Source organism: Eriocheir sinensis, chromosome 49, assembly GCF_024679095.1.
Source record: "Eriocheir sinensis breed Jianghai 21 chromosome 49, ASM2467909v1, whole genome shotgun sequence".
Lineage (NCBI taxonomy): Eukaryota > Metazoa > Arthropoda > Malacostraca > Decapoda > Varunidae > Eriocheir > Eriocheir sinensis.
Window position 1 is genome coordinate 129,744 of NC_066557.1, and position 18,468 is coordinate 148,211.

At 40.1% G+C, this 18,468-nt stretch overlaps 3 long non-coding RNA genes across 8 annotated transcripts in view; 1 reads left to right on the top strand and 2 right to left on the bottom strand.

Annotated features, from left to right (window-relative positions):
* Window positions 1-18,468, bottom strand: part of LOC126981678 (uncharacterized) — an 86,154-nt gene that overhangs the window by 5,436 nt on the left and 62,250 nt on the right. The window contains exons 1-3 of one of the 4 annotated variants that reach the window (XR_007734035.1): window positions 8,431-8,984; window positions 7,285-7,346; window positions 6,353-6,438 (exon numbers count right to left, since the gene is read on the bottom strand). This is a non-coding gene — a long non-coding RNA (uncharacterized LOC126981678). Of the gene's footprint in view, window positions 1-6,270; window positions 6,439-7,284; window positions 7,347-8,430; window positions 8,985-18,468 lie in introns of those variants that run through there. The other 3 variants (XR_007734032.1, XR_007734034.1, XR_007734033.1) reach the window with 3 other exon arrangements.
* The window catches only part of LOC126981680 (uncharacterized), a 77,169-nt gene continuing 68,684 nt past the window's right edge, over window positions 9,984-18,468 (top strand). Inside the window, exons 1-4 of one of the 3 annotated variants that reach the window (XR_007734038.1) lie at window positions 9,984-10,327; window positions 11,092-11,230; window positions 11,858-11,948; window positions 12,171-13,074. This is a non-coding gene — a long non-coding RNA (uncharacterized LOC126981680). Of the gene's footprint in view, window positions 10,328-11,091; window positions 11,231-11,857; window positions 11,949-12,170; window positions 13,075-18,468 lie in introns of those variants that run through there. The other 2 variants (XR_007734037.1, XR_007734039.1) reach the window with 2 other exon arrangements.
* LOC126981682 (uncharacterized) lies at window positions 13,139-14,494 on the bottom strand. The gene is made up of 3 exons (XR_007734041.1): window positions 13,766-14,494; window positions 13,413-13,479; window positions 13,139-13,212 (listed from the first exon to the last, which is right to left on the bottom strand). It is a non-coding gene; the product is annotated as an uncharacterized LOC126981682 (long non-coding RNA).

Below are 18,468 nucleotides of genomic sequence, written 5' to 3' on the forward strand. Positions count from 1 at the left end.
CGGGGCAGTGACTCAGCGTCTACACACAAGGGCGGATCCAGCCTTGAGTTTTGGGGGGGGCCAACTGTTCATCGACGACGGACTGTACACATGGAATTAAGTCACATCGGATTGCATTGTGCTTTTCAGGGGCATAACTCAAGAATTAGATCCAGAATACTTTTGGTCTTTATTAAGCATATATTAATATATAACATATAAGAATCACAATAATCACATCGTAATATTTAAAAACATTGCTTTCATCAGCCTTGACCTTTTTTAATCTTGACAACCCCGTCTTCTTGCCTCCATATGTAAATTTTGACCTTTACCATATACACTTGTCATGCGATATAATAAATAATAATGAAATGCTCAGATGCAATTATGTTTGCTCGTGTAGCCTAATATGTTTATGTATTCCATATTTGTACAGTGTTTATGAAAGATTTTCTTCGCATATAATAGCAAAAACACATTCAGTTTCGTAAAGAGTTATTTTATGAGCGTCAAACCTGCGTAATATGTAGCCTAATGAGTGTATATATGCCATAATACTGTGCTTATGGAAGCTTTTTCTGCATGTAATAAAAAAAAAACATTTATTTTCGGAAGAAGGTATTTTTTATGAGAGTCAAACATACGAAATATGTAGCCTAATATGAATAATCGAGCTGGTAGGAAAGGATGCCTACGTACTGTGTGATGGCGCGGGGCGAGGAGACCAAGGCCCAGCCCATACCACATGGAGGCGGGCGAGCACCGAGCGTCACTAAGATCCTAACGGCAATGCGCAGTGCCGAGTGATCATTAAGCTTCCCGGAACCCAAGTGATCATGATGCTTCGCGGTACCAGTACCGATAGCAGTTATCGATACCAGTACCGGTACCTGGGCCCAGCAGATTTACAATTAATCTTAATCTTCAACTTAAAAGTTCCACTGAATCTCAAGTTTAACTTAAAGCTGAGCTTAAATGAAAAAATAAGTTCAACTTCGCTCAACAGCTGATCCAGTATGAAAATTTATCCTGGCAAAGATGTATTTTTAAATTGCAGAATTCCAACACTTCAGTGATTGAATATGTAGTAATACTACTTTATCAATGTTATATGATGATATACTTCAGAAATATGGGCATAATAAGGTAGTATTTATAAAATAAAGGTTACGTTTATCATCCGCGCAAGGTGATATTCTTTTTTTTTTCACTTGAATGTATACACGGACACGCGTACCTCAAGGCAAGTATAGAGAAGGTATAGTCATACAGGCGGGAGGAAATCACTCGTTGGTAACTCCTATAGCCTTCACGCTCCGATGACCCCATCCTCGTTGTCTGCCCAAACCGATGACCCACATCTCACTCCCCACCCCTCCTGACCCCAACATTCATTTTTACGAAAACCTAAGACCACCATCATCTTCTTGAAAAAATTCTGCATCACACTAGCATAAATTTGTAACAATAATGTAAAAGTACACATACGAAAATCAGAGTTAAGTGAAGGATGGAGTAAACATGTTCTTGCACTTATTTCCCTTCAACTCCTTAGTACTCAGCTGGTTTTCGTCGCATCACTTTTATAAGCCCAGGGGCCGTATACACAAATATTCTAAGAATAATACTAAGCCTTGCACTTAACAACTTTTAGCTAAGCATAGGCCCTTAAGTATTACTTAGAATTCCCCTTAGCGGACTCTAAGCTAAGTATTTTTTGAGCAAAATACCGGTATGAAGTGCATCGCATAGCAAAACGATCACTTGCAAAAGCATTATATATAGCTACTACAGTGCATATTATGCAAAGATGAAATAGCTATAATGCATTCAACACGTTATCTATCTGTACACAAAAGCTTGTTTGGAAACAATAGACACAACAGTGGAGTTAATGATCGACATAAACGAGCCTTCTTCTTCTTCCTCTTGTGGTCTTTATTGCCTATGATCGTTATAAAGGTGCATCTTTTCATGTTTCCGGTGTACCTCCACTATTCTTTTATGTGTTTTGGTAAAATATATATATTACTGCCCTGACGTCGTCTCCTCAGCCGCCGGTGACAACAAAGGCGTAGCGCGAAGCGTATCACACGGAATTACCAAATAATAAAAGTAGACAAGTCAAAAACAAACTAAATCTAACCAGACCTGCCCAAACCTAACTATACCTAGCCTATGACCAACCTAACCTGACCCCTCTACCGCCAAAATGCAATGTGCTAAGATGCGTTAATTCACACTCCTAAATAGTTTGAAGTTTCTTCAATATTCAAGCTGTTTGTCACTGTACTGTATTCAGAGACCAACATACAACACATAATGCATTAGCCTCACGTGAGATGGCTACCATAATTTCAGACTCGTGTGTTCAGTGACAATTTCTTGTTTATTTATTTTGATATATATCAACTTTGTCAGGTTACTCTGGTATATCTTTACCTCAGTGGGTCAAGGCACACAATCACTAGTACTATTATAAAATGTTCTAATGTTTCCCGAGCTTCTACACCTATCTGATGTACTATAGATAGGTATAGGTACTTCTCCATTCACAGAGGCAACTTTTCTCAATTATCTTTGACAGGTCTCCCATTCACATTGTTTCACTCTGCTCCAGTGTTATCATATGCTTTCCCTCTCTGCATATTTCCTTTCTCCAAAGGGGATTGTCTTCAATTTCCAGTGTTATATTAATTTGGCCCACCGGTGTTCACTCATTTCCTCTCTTTGAAACTCAGCTTCCCCTTTGTTAACCTTTCTCAGAAGCTTCACCCCATTTCCCCTGAGAGCATGTGAACACTATCATGCCAACTGGTCTTGAATGACTTCTAATCTCCCGACATCTTAAGTCTTAGTTTTGCTGACCCATACAAGATAGCTGTGGGGTTACTACTTTCCCCATCCAAAAGCAACTTCCATATTCATACTGGCTAATTTCCCTTCTCTACCACTGATGTTAACACCCGTCATTTTCCTTACCTTGGCTTCATTCAGTTTTCTTTGTACTTTCTCCTATGGCCTCCTTGCTGATCTCAAATGCTAAATAACCATGTGTTTCTATTACCTCTAAGATATTGTTTCCCAGCACCCGCTGTCCTACTGCTGGTGTGAATTTCCATTATTATGTTTAAAGATAAGTTTCCATTCCATACCAAAGTCATTTAGGATAAGGCAAAATCCTTCCACTAATACTACATCATCTGCATAACCCAGGCAAAGCAATACAACTTCTGATGTGTGGGGCTTTATTACTTTTGCCTATATCCACATATACACATGGAGGAGGGGGAATGATTATGAGCAGAAAGGATTGATTGATTATGTGGCAGTAGATGGAAGACTGAGAAAGGATATCTGTGACGCGAAGGTAGTAAGCGGGATGTTCGATGGCTCTGACCATCTTGCAAAAGTGGGTGTTTGAAAAGAAAGGTGAAGTAAAAAAGGAAATACTGAAGATAGAAAAGTTACAGGAAAAAAGGAATAAAAGATGAGTATAACGTGAAATGGCAGATGCCTTAAGTGAAAAATGGGAAAGTGTGAAAGATAGTACAGATACTGAAAAAGTTTTTAGAACATTTAAAGAAGTAGTGTTAACTACAACAAAAAAAGTGGTAGGGATGAAAGTGGTGAGAGATGGAAAAAGAAAAGGAAATTCATGGTGGACAGAAGAGATAAGGAGGATAGTAAAAGAGAAAAGGGAACTTTTTTAAGAAAACTTAAGAAAGAAATGTGGTTGAGCAAGTAAAAAGGGAAAGGAAAAAGAAATATAGAGAATGCAAAATGAAATTAAAACAAGCAATAAAAGAAAGTAAGAAGAGAGTTGGTGAAGACTTTGGAAAAGACTAAGTGAAAAATATAAAGGGAACAGGAAATCATATTGGAAAGAAGTAAAAAACGAAAGAAAAGCATCACCCCAATAATATCTCCCCAAGGAAAATTAATGAAGTTATGGGTGAGAATGGAAAGATGTTCAAAGACGGGGAAGCTGTGAAAGAGACATAGAGAGAATATTTATAAAACTTAATGAATTTTGATGATGGACGTCCAGCAGCTGTTACAGCAACAGTTTTGAGCGGAGGTAGAGGAGAAGTATATAAAGAAAGAAGTATAACATATGAAGAAGTAAATCAGGCATTAAAAAGATTAAAAAATGGAAAAGCAGCAGGAACTGATGGAATCAATCAGATATTTTCCTTCAGGATGGTAGTAGAAAAAATAATAGCAAAAGGAAAGAAACTATACGCTGCCTTCATGGACTTTGAAAAAGCTTATGACAGATTCGATTGGATTGCATTGTGGGATGTTTTAAAGGTTTATGGTGTGGGAGGAAAACTGCTTAGTGCAATAAAGTCTTTCTATGAGGATGCATCTGCATGTGTCAAAATTACTGGAGAAACAAGTGAACATTTTGAGATAAAGGTGGGATTAAGGCAGGGGTGCGTCATGTCACCATGGTTGTTCAATATTTATATGGATGGTGTCATGAGAGAAATAAAGGGCAAAGTTGGAGTAAAAAGGTACGCTGAGGGAAGGCAGTGGGTGCTGAATTCAATCCTGTTTACTGATGACATGGTGCTCATTGCAGAAAATTAAAGTGACTTACAAAACTTGGTCAGTGATTTTCATAGCGTCTGTAAAAGGAGAAAGCTGAAAGTAAATGTCAACAAAAGTAAAGTGATGGTTTGTGAGGGGAGTAGAAGTGAAGTTGTAGATTTTGTATGCCCATATAGAGTGGGAACTGAATGTGAAAAAGAATGCAAAATAATTCTGAATGGTGAAGAAATGGAGGAGGTCAATGAGTTTAAGTACCTTGGATCAGTTATCAGTTGAAAATACAATAATAGTACCAACCCTCACATATGCAAGTGAAACATGGGCCTTGAATGAAAGTCAGAGGTCTAGAGTGCAGGCAGTGGAAATGAGTTATTTGAGGAGTGCTTGTGGTGTGAGTAGAATGGATGGAATAAGTAATGAAAGTGTGTATGAGCGTTTTGGAATGTGTCATGGGGGTGAAGGGAATAAGTGACTTTAAAGTGGTTTGGCCACATGGAGCGAATGGAGGAGAGTAAGATGACCAGAAGGGTGTATGTGAGATTGAGGGAGGGAATGTTAGAGGACGACCTCCAGTGAAATGGAGAGATAGGGTGCAGGAGTACGTTAGGGAGAAGGATGAGAGATCCTTGAGAAACTTTGAGCAGGCAAGGAGGGAGTGTCCGGATAGAGAAAGATGGAAACTTCTGCCGTGGCCATCCCCTGGTGGGAGCTCCTAAGAGCAGGCGTCGATGAGATGATGATGATGAATGAATTGAGAGGAATCACAGCAGAAATGTTGAAGTGTGGAGATGAAGTTACTATATGAATGGTCAAGATATGTGAAGTGGCCTGGGAAGGGGGGGGGAGGTCCCAGCAGACTTGACAAAAGCCATCATGGTCCCAGTTTACAAGGGGAAGGGCAGGAGAGGGGAGGTGGGAGTTGTAGGGGTATAAGTCTGCTGAGTGTAGGCTACCTGGAAAGGTATATGGAAAAGTCCTAATTGAGACTGCGCAAAGACTTACAGAAGAGAAAATCAGTGAAGAACAAGGAGACTTCAGGAAGGGAAGAGTATGTGGATCAGATATTTTCCTTCAGGATGGTGTTTTATTAGAAAAAATATTAGCAAAAGGAAAAAATACTATTCTGCCTTCATGGAGCTAGTTATTCTAAAGAAAGTTTATGACAGAGTCTATTGGCTGGCATTTTGGGACGTAATAAAGCAATATGGGTTTGGAGGAAAACGGCTTTATGCAATAAAGTCTTTCTATGAGGATGCATCTGCATGTGTCAAAATTACTGGAGAAACAAGTGAACATTTTGAGATGAAAGTGGGCTAAGGAAGGGTGTGTCATGTCATCGTGGTTGTTCAATATTTATATGGATGGTGTTATGAGAAATGAAGGCAAAGTTGGGGAAATTGAAGTAAAATGTATGCTGATGACACGGTGCTCAATGCAGAAAATGAAAGTGACTTACAAAATTTGGTCAGTGTTTTTGATAGTGTATGTAAAAGGAGAAAGTTGAAAGTAAATGTCAACAAAAGTAAAGTGATGGTTTGTGAGCGGAGTAGAAGGGAGGTTGTAGAGTTTGTATGCCCATATAGAGTGGGCATTGAATGTGAAAAAGAATGCCAAATAATTTTGAATGGTGAAGAAATGGAGGAGGGTAATGAGTTTCAGTACCTTGGATCAGTTATGTGTAAGCATGGTGGTACAGAAGGAGAGAAAGAGAAAAGGCATTGCAAGGATTGATTGATTGGAGGAGAAGCTGGATCCATCTCTGGCATGCCATCTCATTGTTGGGGGATGAATTTCTCCATGGCATGGACTGGACCTCTGCCGGACAGCTGGAGAAAGCTGCCATGGCACAAACTCGACTGATGGAGACAACTGATTTCTTCTTCCACATCATGTTTGGCCCTGAAATATGAGTACAAGTTCAAATAAACAATATATATATATATATATATATATATATATATATATATATATATATATATATATATATATATATATATATATATATATATATATAGATATATATTAATTGGGATGTTTTTCTTGATTAGTGTACTATACTAAAAGAGGTTAACCTGGTAGCTGCAGGGATCATGTTTCTTAAAGGTCCCTCCGAGCGAGAAAATGAGAAAATCATCACTCACGCAAACCATTTCATGATATATATCAACACATTTGTGATCAGTTTATGCATCATCTATTTTTGGGGGTTTATATCATGGCAAAAATGTGGCCCATCGCTGGTACAGGGTAAAGCCACAAATTTGGCCTGTTGCTGCTACCAGGTTAAGTTGGACTATGAATGGACAGATGTTGTTTTAAGAGCATCTGAAATAAACTTATGAGACTGATATATGATAATTAAATCTGTGATATTTATTAAGATGTGTCCAGTGATTTAATTGGCAAAGAATTGCAAAACACAAGCTAAGAAAATAAAAGTACTGAACTGATTGACGTATCGACACAGGAAATGGCCGTCGGAGAAATAAGAATGGATTAGTAATTAATATACCTGAAGCAAGAACTAAAAGACATTGCATCGACATAAGTATGTGATAGAATAACAGGCATTATCTACATGAGTTATTTACTGCACAGTGCACACTATATGGGCTGGCAACATTGTCTTATTTTCTAGCAATTGAAGTTGCTTATATTGTGCATTATATTCTTGCATGGGAATGACTGCTTGATGCTGGATGATAAAAACTAAATGATTAAACAATAATGTTATGTGGCGAATACCAGCTTGAGGTCACTCTAGGTCTAGGAGGACTTGCTCGTTGTTGTCAATGTCATCACGATCACTGCAAATAGATACATTACAATTAGAAATGCTTTGGTACCTGCCCTATATCTATATCTATACTTGTCCAGAAGTCAAAACTCTTGACTCATGGACCAATTTGCAATTTTTTTTGTTCAAAAAGATTTTAGCATTGTTGATTGACTTTAATAGCTATTTGGGAGTAAGACTAAGAATAATCATAAAATTCACTTTTAGATCTTCATAAGAAAGGAAGCTGCAAATAACAAAAGCCATAATATACTGTGAACTAATTAATTTTAAATGTGAAAAAAAAGACATGACCAAAACAAATTAAACAATACTACAATGCTAGCTAGCATGGGTATTAGTATCATTTTGCAACACCCAGGGATTCCTGGGAGGTATTTTACAGGAAGGATAGCTACCGTTCGTTAAGTAGGATCAATGAGGTTAGGTGACGTTTATAATTTTTTGTTAAGTTAAAATAAGGCAACATTCTGAATGATAGTTAGTTTGGTAAAAAATTTACGTCCAAAATCAAAATGTTTGTTTAAAAAATAGTCAGTAACACAAATCGGAAATTTATCTGAGTTAGGAGAGGTGAACTTATATTAAGTTAGGTATGTCAGAGCAAGGTTTCTAAACAAGTTGATTTAGGATTAAAGGAAAAAAGTCATAAGTGATGCAAGCTTGAGTACTAGAGCAAGTTCGGTTTAAGAGCTACCGGTACGTCAAATTGATTTGGTTTGGTTACTAAAAATAAGCAAAGGAAGGTAATTTTGTTAGGACACTTCTGACATTTAAGTTAGGTTAAAAATATCAACTTTTCTAAATAATTGTTGATTTGGTTAAAACTGGCTATCTTAAATAACAGATTAAGTTGAAATAACTATATGTCAATGATAAATTTACCCAGGTTAGGTTTGGTTTATCGTTGCTGGGAGGTTAGTCAAGTAAAAATTAAATAACAGACACTAGTGACCCAAATAGGTATTGTTTAGGGTTTGGTAAGTTTGGTGGGAAACGTTTGTTGAAGTCAGTCACAAGATTAACAGGTGTGTTAGGTTTAAAGAGTTGAATATTGTAAAGGATAAGTCTGGCGAGGTAAAATATTGGCTCACCTGTGTTCGTTCCTTGGGCAGGAGTCTGTGGCTGCCGGTGTTGATCACAGGTAAGATACACGTGCACCAGTGATGACTGGACCTTCACAGACTACCTAAGGTGAGTGATAACAGACACTGGATGCCCTCCAGGCGATGGCTGGGGGCTGTATAACGCCAGCCACACACTGAGGCCCGCGGGGCTTCCAGCAAGGTTACTCCCAGGGCTCCTTGTGTGACAGCCTGTGGATGGTGGCAGGCGGTCACCAGCCATCGCTTGGAGGGTCTCCAGTGTCTGTTATCACTCAATCTCTGTCAGCCTGTGAAGGTTGCACCTGCATTTTACCTGTCGGCGAACACCACTTCAGTCGTGATGGCCATGTAGGTGTTTCCAAGGTCCGCCTCGCCGAACCACTCATCTCAGCACGGTCAGCACAGTCCACAGATATTTCAGGATGAGTTTCAAATCATTACACGCCTCCAATTCGTCTAGACGAGGCAGATATATTAGGAGGTGATGCCTTTCATCCCGCTGTAATCCACCATGTTGCAATACTTATGCATTTTTAACGGTGCTAAGGAGCCCTTCCCGCCTTAAATTTTCCGCCCGCTAAGTGCTCCAGCTTCAGCGCTAAGCGGCCCAGCGCCATTTTAAGTAGAAAACTTAACGATTCTTTGCCGTTAAGTGCACTTAGTGATGCTAAGAACTTTGTATACCGCCCAGATCCTGATCAGACAGCTTCTGCTTCTGATGGTGTGGAATCTTCGAGGTATAGGTCAAAATCGTCTGAACAAAGCCGAGCCGTGACGGTTATTGCTTCGGCATTTATTTTCGTCAGACTCGCCGCGCACCTCACGCCCCATCTGTGTGTGAGCGGCGAGTCTGACTGAGTAAACAAAAGCCCAAGCAACCGAAAGCCGTCACGGCTCGGCGAATGTTCGGCGGCGAATTTGACCCTATGCATATTTTTACCTCGGGACGTACCACACACCATCAGAAGCAGAAAAGCATGCAGATTCAGGATCTGGGCTTATAAAAGTGATGCGACGAAAACCAGCTGAATACTAAGGAGTTGAAGTTGAAATAAGTGCAAGAACATGTTTACTCCATAGTTCACTTAACTCTGATTTTCGTATGTAATTTTACATTATTGTTACAAATTTATGCTAGTGTGATGCAGAATTTTCTCAGGAAGATGATGGTGGTCTCAGTTTTCGTAAAAATGAATGTTGGGGTCAGGAAACAGGGTGGGGAGTGGTGTGTGTGTCGTCGGTTTGGGCAGACAACGAGGATGGGCGGGGCTTAATTAGGCTCGAGGAAGGGCGGAGCTTATCAGGACGCCAGCCAATCATCGTCCAGGATGAGATGCCGTGAACATTTCTATTTATATTTTTATTCATCGACAATTGCTTCAGAGTATATAACAAAATCCACATCTTATTTTATTTTATTGAAGTAGTTTATAACATAAAAAACATCCGAGAGGTCCTAATAAAAAAGCTAATTTCAAAATTTGGTTCTTCACGTTCTATGAGAGTGACGCTACCTTTCTATACTTGCCTTGGCGTACCTGTTCGTCTTCCTCATTCCTCCATCACCCACCCTCTGACGGAGTAATTATGGAAAATATTGCCGATTTCACTTCTCCCAAGAGGAAAAGGGGAGTGAATTGGAAAGACTGCCACACTCTGCACATAGTAGAGCAAGTTGGGTTAAGGAAGACCATACTGAGGGGCAAATTCAGCCCTACTTTAACATACAACGACAAGCGGGCAGCGTGGGAGGAGGTGACAGACAGCCTCAATTCTACGTTTGGGCTCAGCCGCAGCCACGCAGAAGTCGAGAAGAAGTGGCAGAATACCAAGACCACTTCCATTCAACGGCTTTCTGCTATGAGGGAAGCCCAAAGAAAGACAGGTGAGTAACAGTAGCAAATTTTGTAGTATTGATATATTTTCGTTATGTTCGTATGAGGATTAGTAAGCAGGGTAAAAGTGGACAAGGAATTTGCAATCATCCCGTTTGGAGATATTTGTTCTGTACTGCATGTTTAAATAGTAATCACTTATCTAGAAATTAAAGGTAAATATGGAGAGTCACTATGCGCCTCTAGTTTTACTGCTGCATCATACATATACTGCATCTAGAAGTGATGATAGAAGTAACAGATATTACTGCTCTCTACTTCAACAAACTTAAAACACCTGGTAGTGAGGAGGAAATTGTGGGGTAAAGGCATTGCAATAATGCTGTCTATCTGAAATGAAGCATTTCTGTGGTCTACTTACGGAGAAAATATACATTTTCGAAATGAATCCCCCGATAGCATTGCTGTGGGGCAGCGTCGTTTCGATGGATCCCAATAAGTAATTGTATGTTTACATTCATTAGCAGAAGGCGTTATGTGGGGTTGGTTCAGGGGGTTAAGCCCCCCATCAGGGGTTAGGTTATGTAAAGTTCAGTTGGGGTAGTTTAAATATGCACCCCACCTTCTTTTTAATTTTAAGTACTTGAGCCTTCATATTATGGTTGAGGGACATGTATTTCGTCCCTTAAATATAATATGGAAGCGTCATATCGTATGTATTTTGGAGGCACAGAGACTCCACAATTATCTGCTTTTCCTTCTAGGTTTGGGTTGACCAGGCTATGTGTTAAGATTAATTTGGACCTTGTTACAGGTGGTGGCTCAGTGGTGGATACCTCGCTGTGTGACATCACAGAGGCAGTCCTCCGAGTCATCGGGGAGGACAGCAGTACAGCGAGGGGTATATCCAAAGGGATATCCCAAAATGACACAGCCCTCATGGAAGCAGACTTGTAAGTACTACTGTTTGATATTATTCTTTAAAAAGAAGACATTTGATTTAGACGTTCTCTTTGCACCCACTTCAGGTAAAACAGCTTAGCATCAACTTTATATAACTTTATATAATACGCCTCTGTGGTCTGGTGGTCAGCGTGCCTGGCTACTACTCTGCAGGCCCGGGCGGTCTGTGTGCAGCTCACCCAGCTGTTCATCCTCCCTTTCGGGCTGGTCAACAAATGGGTACCTTTACCTCTTTGTAATTACCCGATGCTGATGTGTGGGGGGTTCTGAGTGCCTACTGCTTGATTTATAAGTTATTTTGGTAGGTGTTATCATGGTAGCCTAAGACTGGTACAGTTTCAGTTAACATGCCCAACTCAATCCTGCAGTCACAGGTTTGATTCCAGAATTGCCCGTAGATAATTAGTGGGGCACTGATATGCATAGGCACTCAGCATTTCCTTCTACAGCTTATTAGTTGCTTATTTGACTCCGTCATTAACATAAAAAATGTAACTAAGGATTTGCCATTCATGGCAGTTCAAACTTTTTTTTTTTTTTCATTCTCCTACAAAGAAGTATTGTGCTCAGTACATAGTGTATTACTGTGCATTTTTTAATGCAAATTTCTTTTTTAGGGATGATGATGCCTCCAGCACCAGCAAGGTGGGTCGTCTTGAGCCACCTCCAACTGGAATGGAACCCAGCCCGGCCAGTGGGGATGTAATGGTAAGGAAGTTCTTGCGTAGCCCATCTCCACCTCCAGTACCTCCTCCCCTTCCATCCAACTGCCCCACCAGCAGAGAGGCTTTAGTCATATGCAAGGAGGCAGTAAAAGTTTCTAAGAAAATTTGTGCTGCATACAGTTATTAAACATCCAAAGTAAGAAGTACAGGAAAAATAGTAAGAACGTTAATTTCTCTATTTGTATGTTTACTCTTTCTGTTCCAGACGAGGGTAACTCGGCTCGTCCTGAAACCATCTGCACCTCCTGTGCTCAATAGCGCTCTGAATTCTGATAACCACATAGTGGCTATAGCCTACGAGGAGGCAGTGGCAGCATACAAGCGAATGAGCGCTGCATACGTTCAATCATTAGAAAACCAAAGTAAGAGGTATAGGAAAAATAGCATCATTGAGAGTATATTTATATATATTTATTCTTACTTTTCCCCCACAGCTTATCCTATGTTTATAGTGAAGTGGTGATCATAGTAAATACTAAACACATTTCAATTCGGAATAACAAAATTATAACATACACCACAAAATTGCAGTAAACGTGGAAATATTAATTTACTCATAATGCAATGCTTCGTATTAAGTCATGCTTGGTACCTGCACCCCATTTTACAGCTTGATTAATCTCTGCACCACATATATGTGCTTCTTGCTGTGTCCTGCTTAATCATTTTACAAAGGCGTCATATGGACTGAAGTTTAGTTTTCTTGCCAGACAGTGGTCCATGGCAGCCTAATAAATAAATACAATTGTGAATTTGGTTATTTTTTCATCCTCCTAGAAAAAAAAAAACTTTAGCGTGTGTGAAGGAAAGTGACCTGGCGTAGTTAGGTGGAGGTGACGCTAGATCAAACCCCTCTTTAGGCAGCAACCCCATATGGCGGTGACAGCTGAATGGGAAGCCGGGTAAAGGTGTTGGCGTTCGGCTGAGTCCTCCACGCTGGTCCTCCACATCGCGTTACTTCGAGCCCTTGGGGAGATGGAGCAGGGTTTGAAGCGTGTTCCCTTGACCCTTAGAGAGGTGGAGCAGGGGTCGAAGTACCACTTACTGAGGTGAAGCAGGGATAAATAAGTAGTCTTCCCTCTCAGCGTGACCTGGTTGGTAATGTTAATGCAAAGTTTAAGGACCCGGCCGCAGAGCCATGCGTTCCAGAGGAAGGTCAAGCATTCCTGTAGAGCCCCATGCATGGTTGACGTGTTGCTTGAAGATGTGTCAACTTGTACAGGCTGATATGGATTCATGGCTCGGCACTGTGAAGGCAAAAAAAAAATAGCAATGAGTACCAATATTACAAATGTCAAAAGAAAATAAAGTCTGCAAAAGAATTATTCAAATATCCAATAGATAATTGTAATGAAACAGATTTGCATGTATAGATGTTTGAGTGAAAAGCATGAAGCTGAGAAGTTGCAAAAGTTGCATTGTCTGTTAAAAAGATCAAAATAATTACTGGAAATGGTGGTTGCAGAACACCTCCCTGAAACGTGTTCCATTTGCTGCATCCTGTGGCAACTGCACTGTAGAAATGAGATGAGACATAGTATATTAGATGTTTTATAAAAATTATTGCAATATCATTCCGTTGTATGGTACATTTACTAGCACTTTCAACAATCTCAACATGAACTATGGTTATTGGAAAATTAATAGATTCCCTGTTTTGGAGGAGAAACTAGACATGAAATCATTCCAAATGTAGGTATGAAAAGATTCCCCCTATTGTTACCAGTTTTGGGCACTGCGTGTCTGGGCAGCATGCAGACAAATGGGTTTAGCTGAAGATAATACTGGTTGAATGTATACCTTCTTGATGTTCATCTTCAACCTCCATATTGTCATCCGCATCTGCGACATTTTCATCTGGCAGCTGAATATTCCTCTTCTTGCATATGTTGTGAAGCAGAGCACAGGCAAGGATCACTTGGCAGGTTTTTTCAGGGTTGAGCCGGACTTCACCATGGAGGACATGGAACCAACGTTTCAGTTGGCCTATTCCTCGTTCCACAATACTCCGGGTTTTCTTGTGTGCCCTGTAACAGTGAAGGGTTCTTAGGAATGATTTTGGATTTGTCTTCTGAATGTTACTGTGCTCTTAATATACATTCATTCATAACTGATGTACAGTGTCTCCTATAAGTTACGCTAACAACGGACACACAGTAAATTAAGTATTATTTTAGTCTTGAAGAGATTAGGTTAGGTTTGGTTAAAATTTAAATAAATTTGATAAAATACTGGTGGGGGAACTTACTTCACTTTCTTTACTCTATTAATTCATTTGGACAGTGTATATAATTGGTATCAAATATATTTTGGAATATCCAGTTTAATTTATATTATGTTAATGTTGGGTCGTGTTACTCTACATGTACACCCACATGACAAAGAATTCCTCTTCCTCTTCTGCTCTTCATTGAGTCTTCTCCCCAGCACATAAATTCATTTAGAAATGTTTGTATGTATATACTTGGGTTCTATGAAAATTCACTGCATCAGCTTTGTTAGGTTGCATTACTCTACATGTACACCCGCATGACAAGACGATTCTTAGATTCCTCTTCTGCTCTTCATTGAGTCTTCTCCCCAACACATAAATTCATTTAGAAATGTTTGTATGTACTTGGGTTATATGAAAATTCACTGCGTCAGCTTTGTTAGGTTGTGTTACTCTACATTTACACCCATATGACAAGACAATTATTAGATTCCTCTTTTGCTCTTCATTGAGTCATTTCCCCAGTACACAAATCCATTGCAAATAGATACATGTATTGGGGGAGAAGACCCCCTAGGCAGGGTTATATGAAAATTCACTGAATCAATTTTATGTTAGGTTACATGTAGGTTCATTAAAGATTACATCAAAACTCATAATAAAAAAATCTCTTGAATGAGAAATCTGCCTGCTGGTATTCGCTTAAGAATTACCATCAAATTTCCCCACAATGAAATTACCTGTTGTATGCTGCCTGGCTGTCAGTCTGTGGCCGAGGAAGGGAGTCAACCGATACCGTCTGCAAGGGTAGCCACTAGCCACTGTCCCCTAATAGATGACATGAATCCGGTGGTATATGATGATCCTCAAACATGCGTTTGAGGCCACTCTCACGCCAAATACGAGCATCATGAGTGGACCCAGGCCAGTTAGCTACAACATTAAGAATATTATATTTGGCATCAAACACTAATTGTGTGTTTATGCTATGGAAATTCTTCCTGTTGACATAGTCTGCTTCATATTCCCTGGGGGCCAGTATCCTGACATGCGTGCAATCTATTACACCAACAATGCCAGGGAAGTTTGCAACTTGCACAAATTCTTGTTGTTTCTCTCGGATTTCAGGGACGGTGCGAGGAAATCGAATGAATTGGACAAGTATGGCTGGTTGTGTAAGTGCCTTGAGGGTATCGGTGATCGCTTTGCTTACTGACGACTGTGATGGACCAAGATCTTCACTGTTACACATCTGCATTTTCCCCGTTGCTAAGTAACGCAGTGTAATAATTACTTTCATTTCGGGTGTCAATGCAAAACTCCTTGAAGTAGGGCTTTGCAGGGCCCCTCTCACCAAATCCGTTACGAACAGTACTCCTGCACGATCCAGTCTGTGGCGTTTCAATAGTTCTGCGTCACTCAAAGTATTCAGAACGTCTCTTCGCTCTTGAAAAGTCTTCACTAGGCGCTGGCGGGCTTGTTGACTTTCGGCCATCTTGGCGACTGAAGTTCGAGGCTCCTTAATACGGGTTTGGGCCCGCCTAAAATATCCCGTCAGCTAAGATCAACTTATGAGGGATAAGATGAAGAATAAAGTTAAACTCGCCCTAAAGTCAAACTTAGCGGTTTAAGATTAATTGTAAATTCGGGCACTGTATCGATAACTGCTATCGGTACTGGTACCGCGAAGCATCATGATCACTTGGGTTCCGGGAAGCAATGATCACCCGCCGGTACTGGTATCGATAACTGCTATCGGTACTGGTACCGCGAAGCATCATGATCACTTGGGTTCCGGGAAGCTTAATGATCACTCGGTGCTCGCCCGCCTCCATGTGGTATGGGCCCTGTGTGTAGACGCTGAGTCACTGCCCCGCTGACCGTCTCCCCAAGTTCCCACCATTTTGTCCTGCTTTCCGTTTCCATCACAGCTCCCGTTTCCATTATTTGATTTATTTATTGGAGTTACGTACTGGATAATTCTTCATGTCCGATTCTTTTTCTTTTTTAGGTTGCTAATAAATATTTTAATTGTTATTAGACTATGATCGAGTACATCCATAATAACTATACATGCTATTTTTTTTTCGAAAAAATAAATATTCACTTCATTCAGAGAGAGAGAGAGAGAGATTTACATAGATTTACATAGAAAATTAGACCACACAGACCCCATGGTACAGACTAGGTGGTCTGTCCTTAAACCTAAGTGATTTTACATTAATCAGAAGGCTCCTAAACGTTGCATTTCTACTCTAGTTGATATTAAGTTGAAGGAAGAGAGAGGGTTTTCTTTACAGGAAATTTGTTTGGGAATTTCATCAGAAGTCATTAAGAAAAAAAAAATCCTTTGGGTACCGGTACCGGTACTAACGGTACTTGAGTTTTCGGTACCGGTACTACCGGTACTCAAATTAACGGTACTTGCCCATCCCTACTGAACGATATCGCTCGGGCCTCGCTACTGCAGAAAGCCAACTGATTGGGTAAGCGCCACGATGATGTCATCAGACTCGACAGCCAATCACAGCAAGTCTTTGAAAAAATTCAGCTAATCATACGGCTGCATTCCTCAGCTGTGGCGGCCAACGTTGTCAGATTGTCGTACTCAGTCGCTTATATTTCCAACTTCCTACCCCAAAACGGTCTTCAGGGCTGCAATAACGAAACTCATTTATAGTTATAATTAAAAGAGTTAGATCCTCATGTTTTTTGGCAATAGTTAGGCAACTTGGGCGTTAGAAACCGGTAAATACTATGCTCTGAGTACGATATCGCTCACCTTACGGCATGAAAGTACTTTTACCCAGAAAATGGCTCAACCACAGGAAAATGCGGCCGAGGTTCAGTGAGTCTGAGCTGCTGACAATGGTTGAGGAGGTGGAGTAGAGAGAGGCAGCTAGTCATCATCGGGAAACATGACTACGAGGCATAACGGGAGAAGAAGCAGCCTATAGTTGGCAGCAAGTCGTCTTCAGCCTCTTATTGTTGACGATTTCTGACATAAAAACTCTCTCCTGGGCCCCGATAACTAGATTCATATATTGTTATAGTCATAATGATTGATTATTAGTGTTTCTGGGCAATAGTTAAGGGTCAGAAACAGGTAAATACGATGCTCTGAGTACGACTATCTGGCAATGGTCCTTAGAGATGCCAGATTTTCTTGTGACAGTGTTTACCGGGGAGGGGCTGGGGCGGAAGCAAGGAGACTATAGAACAGGAGAGGGGGCCTCTATGGGAGACCGTGGGCGGGTGTTGGTGTATGTCGGTTGCAATAGATGGCGCAGGAGCAGCTTTGTTTACATTCAGGCGCCTCCCCCCCTCCAGACACCCCCCCAACCCCTAGAACCAATCAGCAGTGTTGCTACATGGGATCAAGCAGCATATGTTGCTACTTTTTTCTTCAGTCTGGTTATTTCCCAATTTAAATAAAAAATAAATAAATAAATAAATAAATAAATAAATAAATAAAGGTAGATAAATATTAAAATGAACAGAAGGAACTATATATATATATATATATATATATATATATATATATATATATATATATATATATATATATATATATATATATATATATATATATATATATATATATATATATATATATATATTTACTAGGTAGATATAGCCTGACTGCATGTCATGAGTAATGCTATTATATTGTTATATTATTATACCGCAAATATATTACTTTCTCTGCATGTGTGGTTAGATGTGTTTTATGTGTTTAACCTTTCTGTATACATACTGGAATGAACCAAGGAATTGTAGCCCTACTGCCGTTCTTTAAAACTATGTGATCATGTTTTTCTTCCAAACTCATTGTTTTAGCACCCACGCTGACTTCCATCAGTAATGATGATATATATACATTGAGTCATTGGTTTTTAGGGGGAAAGAGTGGGTGAATATAATTATCTTGGTCTAACTTATACTGTTTATTATACCGCTATTCGCAGGAATATCTTTCTCTGCTCTGATTGCAACGCTGCCTCGTTCAAAAATCATAACACCGCCGCGGCCGCCACGTTTACCAGCCGGAGCCTCAAATCATGTCCCTTTGTGGTGATAAAGAGGACACAGCCTGGTGTGAAGCTACATTTATTACGGAAGGATGCCAGCCGGGGTAAGTGATATATATAAATAATGATAATGTGGAAATTCTAATCATTTTCACGCTGACAGCTGTTCTAAATTTGCTAACTGCATGCCTCCCCTCCTCCCGCGGCAAGAGGCCGAATGGCCTACACACGACAGCTCCAGATTCCTTCCCATTACCACC